Below are 6,000 nucleotides of genomic sequence, written 5' to 3' on the forward strand. Positions count from 1 at the left end.
ACAAAGCACTGATGGTTTTGTTTTTATTTTTGTCTGTGTCTTTTGACAGGTAGACTGAGAATAACACATGTCCAGGTTAAAACTGCATCCTACAAGAAGTATTTGATGGATTATTCCTAGACATTTCTAAGAAGTTAAACACAAAAAGTGAGTACTAATCCCTATGTCTGGGATGTTTTAATTATGCTTTGCTGTTTAAAATCAAATTATGATCATTGTACTGTTTCATAAGCATGATTGGAGTCATGAAGTATTTAATTTCTGCAGAACTACTGTTATTTGATACTGATAATTTTTATTACTGTCAAACTTGTGAGTCCCTTTCAAGGAGTTATTTGCAGTAAAAATCAGTGCTGGACACTGTAGAATATAGATATTCTCTGCATGAAATGGCTTACATAAAAGTACAAATCAAAAAGACATAGGTAGTGACAGATTGATGGAGAATCAAGGATGCAATAAGAGTGCCAGTAACTATGACAGGCAATGATAACAGTGTCATTAGCCTAGCCTTTGTCAGTGCTTTCTAGGCATCATTGCAGAGAAGGGAAGGGAATAACAAGGTTATTTTATAGATGTTTGTGGGGAGGAGCAGGAAAGAAAATACAGAAGCATCCATTTGAACATTCAGCACGTTTCATGGAAGATCATTGTGTGGGTAGATTGGATGCAGACAGCTTGTTTGTTACGATGAGGATGTCACTGCTTAAATATTATTTCCATGAATATTTGCTCCCACATTTTCCCAAGGACCAAGATGATGCTGACCAGTCTTGTTTTCCCAAATTTTCCATTTTTCACTGTCTGAAGATGAGAGTTCCACTTTTCAGAAATCTTCCTCAATTGCCTCAAGCTATTCAAAGACTAATGAGTGGGGCCTCAGAACATCGGCCAGATTTCTCAGCACTCATGAGTGTCCTAGTGAGTTCCATGGACTTGTGCACAGCTTCTTTGTTCCCTAACCTCATCATCCTTCACCACTGATATGTATGTCTTCCTGTCTCCAAACTTTCCCACCAGTTTCAGGCACCTTGGATTGCTGAGGGCAAGTCCTACCAGTATGGAGCAAGGTGAACAACAGATTGAGCACATCAGTCTTCCCCATGTCCTTTGTCAGCAGATCTTCTGCCCCATTCAACATAGGACCCAAATTTCCCCTATTATCATCATCTGCCTAGTGCTAATACAGACTTGATGTCTCTGGGTAAGGTTACAAAAAGATAAGAGTAGTAAAAGAAGAGAAAGGAACCAAAACATTAAGAGTTGGAAGGAGGAATAATGTAGATTTATTACAGAGGAAAAAAAAAAAAAAAAAGACAGAAAAGATAACACGGAAAGGATCTGAGGTAACAAACCGAGGGCAAAATGTCAAAAATAAGAGACTGAATGGTTTTCTGTTCTGGGCAGCTGATAAAATAAGGAAGAAAAGTAAGAAAAGCAGATCCCTAGGCATCCAAAACTAGATGGAAAATTACAGGAATTAAGGTCCTGAAGCCTTAATTTTTCACATGGGTTTAAAGTTTCCCTTTGATATTCTCTTCTTTATGCAGATTTTAAAAGCTTTTCATGCAGAAGGTGTACAAACAGCACTTAGCACTGCCAATAAGGTCTGGGCTATCTACAGGGCTTCTGCCTTACACAGAAGAAAAAAGATGTTCACCTCAACCTGGGAAGTCTTTACATGAGTGATGAATGGAGAGAATGAAAATCTTGTTAAGGAAAAGCTATGAAAAGTATGGAAAAGGAAGTTCTAAAACTTATAATCTTGAATGTAGAAAGATATTTCAAGGAAATTGATGCAGAATTATGTTCATCTGCAGAATAAAAAGGGAGCGGTTAGTGCACACCAGTGATTTAATCATCAAATAATAGGAGACTCTTCCCAAAACTTAACTCTACCTGTGGGTTATGTCCGGAATTTCATTCTTTATTTGCTCTTTGGGGAGAGCCACTTTCTTCTATAAGGAATTAGGTTGTTTCTCTCCATAATAACAACAATTACTATGAATTAGCTGAGAATTCAGAGCCTGCAACCTATATTTGTCCATACCAAGCCTACTCAAATGAAATTTATAGTTTATTGGGATTTAGATTGATTGGAATTATTAGGGCTGGTGTGAATTAAAATGTGGCTGTAGATTGGGTTCAGTCTACAGCTCTGATCTCACTCCAAGATAAAAGACTGTGGGTCTTTTTTCACAAGGTGATTTTTTTTTTTTTTTTTTCAGAAATAAAACAACGGTGTTTTCAAAGTCAGTTTCATGTTAAATAGCAACAGGATAATGAGGTGACTGACTACAGCTAACTGATTTTGGTGAGGAAATGGAGAGGAGATCTCTAAAATAGAACTCCCCAGAACGCTGGGAGTCACTGAAAATGACAAGCTCAGTTTACTAAGAGATGGGTCAACTCACAAACTCACAGGGCATATCTAGATGGGTTTTTACTGAAGGCGAATTGCTACTGACCATTGTCAACACAATCAGAAGAATATTAAAAGAAAAAAAGATGTTTGCTAATCCTTTCAACAGCTTTGAGGTGCTTAATATCCTTGTTTCTGCCAGTTGATCTGATTGGTGACAAAAAGTCAGAGGGCCTCTAGTAGACCTCAGATCAATTATTTTCTATGGAATCACAATATTTTTCCCCAGTTATGTACAACTGAATCACCCATGCCATCACTGTGGCAATTACATCTGCACCCCAAGGAGCTGAGCTACAACCCTCCTTGCTGGGTACACTGTGCTGGGTTTCCCAGCTTCTTGCTGAACTGACTTGGCAAGAAGAGATGCACACAGGCAATAAGTACAAGCAGTACAAACAATAGGCACTATTATTTCACTGTCTGGTAAAAAGAATAAAATGCCTCAGGGTAGGCAGAACACTTCTCAGGGTGCTTTTCAGCCAACATCTTTGTGTTGGAGCAGTCAACGTTGATCTGGAAACTAGATGATTCCCAATTGCTGTTCGAGTGCAGCTCTCAATGGCAACTGGGTTTCATTGCTGGACATCAGAGTACTTTTAGGTGAGGAAAGATGGAATTAGATGGCTGGCTTTACGTTTCTCACCTTGAAATCACTGGCTATTGGTTGTTGGCTTTCATACCATTGTATGGCAGCCTGTGCCCATCTATTTTCCTGTCATCCTACAAGACAACTCATATGCATTTCAGCATGTTTGCAAACTATTTTATGAATCACTTTGTGGGAATAAAATTCATTAAAAAATCCCTTTTTCCTAGCTTACCAAGAACTGATGGATGTGTACATCTCTTCTAATTTCCTTAAGTCTCCTAGTTTCTTAGCCTCGATCTACCTGTCATAGGATTCACATGGTGTATCTTCTCATTTACACTATAAATCCAAGATATATAGTGATAAGGATATATAGATATATATCCTTACCAACTCTATGTTTATGCAGCAGCTAATATTTTGGGCTAGTAATGCATTTCAAGCCTCCAGGTATAAGAAACATAAAGATGTTATATAATAACAGGGAGCAACTCATTCTCCTGCAAAGCATCTTGTTTCAACCCACAATACAGAGAGACATTCATTAAAAGGTTCCATTTATTTAAATCAATCTGTCATGCAATGTTAATTAAGCATTAATTGATACTTATTTCTCTCAGGCACCAGACCATCATTTTTCTTGAGTAACCTCTGAAGTTTGGCTCACAATACCAGGGGAGGGATGGAATAGACTTGTCTTCATGAATACTAGAGGCATCATTTATTTATTTGTGCATTCACTCACTTACTCGTTTTTGATCTCAAGTGCATCAGTCTCCATAATCCCCTCCCCTCCCATTATTTGCCAAAGGAGGAACTGGCAAAACAATAGAAAGGATGTAATTAGTAACTTGGCTGTGGGGTACATGGATGGGTGGGTATAGAAACCAGTATGAAATCAGAAGTTTAAACCGAGATCTGTTTGTATGTTGTCAGCCAACCATTTTCTCCCTGTTTTGATTTGCAAGTGAATTGCAGCTGTATTTCTTGGACATATCAGATTTTGTTTGCCTTTTGCTGTGCTGCAGAAAGCTATTTTCAGCCCAGATTTCACTCCGCCTGTTGTGACATGCAAGAGATGTGATCTCACACTCTCCACAGAACTGATGCACAACAGTGATGCCATAACAAAGATCCCATCGTTACTCTGTTTGGAGAAAGAGATAACTTCATGGCAGTGAAACAGCAAATATGGAGTATCGCAGAGAAATCTTCCCCTGAGGATACTTATTGCTCATCTCCCTGTAGGTTTAATTACATACCATAATATCATAGCATCTTCCTTCTGAAAACCGCGTGCCATTTGGAAAGCAGTAATGACATTACACTTAACCCACAGCCTGCACAACACTGCACTATTTACACATACCACCCACCTCCACCAACAGGCAGATTCCTCCAGACACTTTAAGGATGGTTTTGCTGCTTTCAGGATTTTTTCAAGCCGCCTTCAGGTTTTCCTTATGCATATCTCTCCATGATTCTGCAGCGTGCATTACAGACATCTAACAGTGCCATGCATGCAAACAATTTTGCTACGGGTCCCAATGGGAACCATCATAGAATCACAGAATGGTTTGGATTGGGAGGAACCTTAGAGCCCACCCAGTACCAACCCCTGCCTTGGATTGGTTGCTCCCCACCAGCTCAGGCTGCCCAGGGCCCATCCAGCCTGGCCTTGGGCACCTCCAGGGATGGGGCACCCACAGCTCTCTGGGCAGCAGTGCCAGGGCATCAGTGTCCTCTCTGTGAAAAACTTTCCCCTGGCATCTAATCAAAATCTCACTCTCAACTACACATGCAGAGACAAACCCAGTGTATTTTCACTTGTTTGCTTTAGCTGACATCAACGCATAGAGTTTTTGGTAAAGCTTTCAAATACTTGAGCAGTTCTCCGTGATATCTGCTTTAATGTACAGAATCTAATTAGATGTCGACCAATGGAGTGGGGAGGGTGTGAAATCTGCTATGGGATGTGCAAAGTGGTTACCATTCTGCGTTAGAATTTTTTCCATAGGAAAAAAAAAGCAGAGCTTTTTCATATAGAGCTTTTTCATTTTATTATTGTGCTATTTTTTTCAACTGCGTAGGACAATATCCATAATTCCATCGCTGGGTAGATTTGGTTTTTATGTGCTTTCTCATTGGGATTAAAAAGCCATGGCATAGCATAAGGTAAAACAAACAGATAGGTGAGTAGAGGCATCCATCTCTCATGCAACAGGATAACCCAGAAAACAGTAGTGTGGTGAAATAAATGAAAGTGAGTTAAAGGACCTGTCTGCACCTGGTATAGGAAAGCACCCCTGAGAACTGCTGCTACAAAGCTGTGTTCAGCTCCTCTGAAGACTCATGTTAAGCCTAACATGAAGGGCAGGCTGAAATAAGGAGAGCAGTTTTAAATGTACTTCAACAGGTAGAATTCTTCCTCTCTATGTTTTGTAATAACAGCGTAGTATTTCTAGTTGAAAAAAATTATCGTGAATCTAGGAAGGTGCACGTGCCTTTGAGGTAGAGGAGTCATCTTTTTCACAATCTTGCTCATTAAGGGTAGTTTATTTTCCTGGAGTAGATGCTCAAACTGTCATCATAAATGAAGAAGCAAGTTCTTCATGTCAATGCATTTAACCTGTTAGTAGGCAGTCTGACTGCACTAAAAGCACTATCCCAAACACTTGCTATTAGCATTGTATTAACCTAATGTGTCCTTTCTGGAAAAGATAAGTAGATTAGCTTTAAATATGGAGATTGGCAACTTGAAAATATAGCTCAGTCCTGAAAATACAAGCAGCAGTTTGTCATTGCTTTTGCAAAGATATTACATATCTAAGCGAAGCAAGAAATACACATGCCTATGACAACATCAGCCTACGTATAGAGAAGCCAGAGGATGCACAAATGTTGTTGGTTTTTTTTTTTTTTTTTTTCCTGAGCTGGACATCTGGGTCAAGTGAGTTTGTTCATCTCTGCATAATGGAAACAATTT

At 39.3% G+C, this 6,000-nt stretch overlaps 1 protein-coding gene across 1 annotated transcript in view; it reads left to right on the top strand.

The window, feature by feature from the left end:
* The window catches only part of TENM4 (teneurin transmembrane protein 4), a 1,593,907-nt gene that overhangs the window by 1,197,048 nt on the left and 390,859 nt on the right, over window positions 1–6,000 (top strand). The window contains exon 12 of the mRNA XM_048933792.1: window positions 50–147. The gene's annotated coding sequence lies outside the window, so the exon portion shown is untranslated. The remainder of the gene's footprint in view (window positions 1–49; window positions 148–6,000) is intronic.

Source organism: Lagopus muta, chromosome 1 (assembly GCF_023343835.1).
Source record: "Lagopus muta isolate bLagMut1 chromosome 1, bLagMut1 primary, whole genome shotgun sequence".
Classification (NCBI taxonomy): Eukaryota; Metazoa; Chordata; class Aves; order Galliformes; family Phasianidae; genus Lagopus; species Lagopus muta.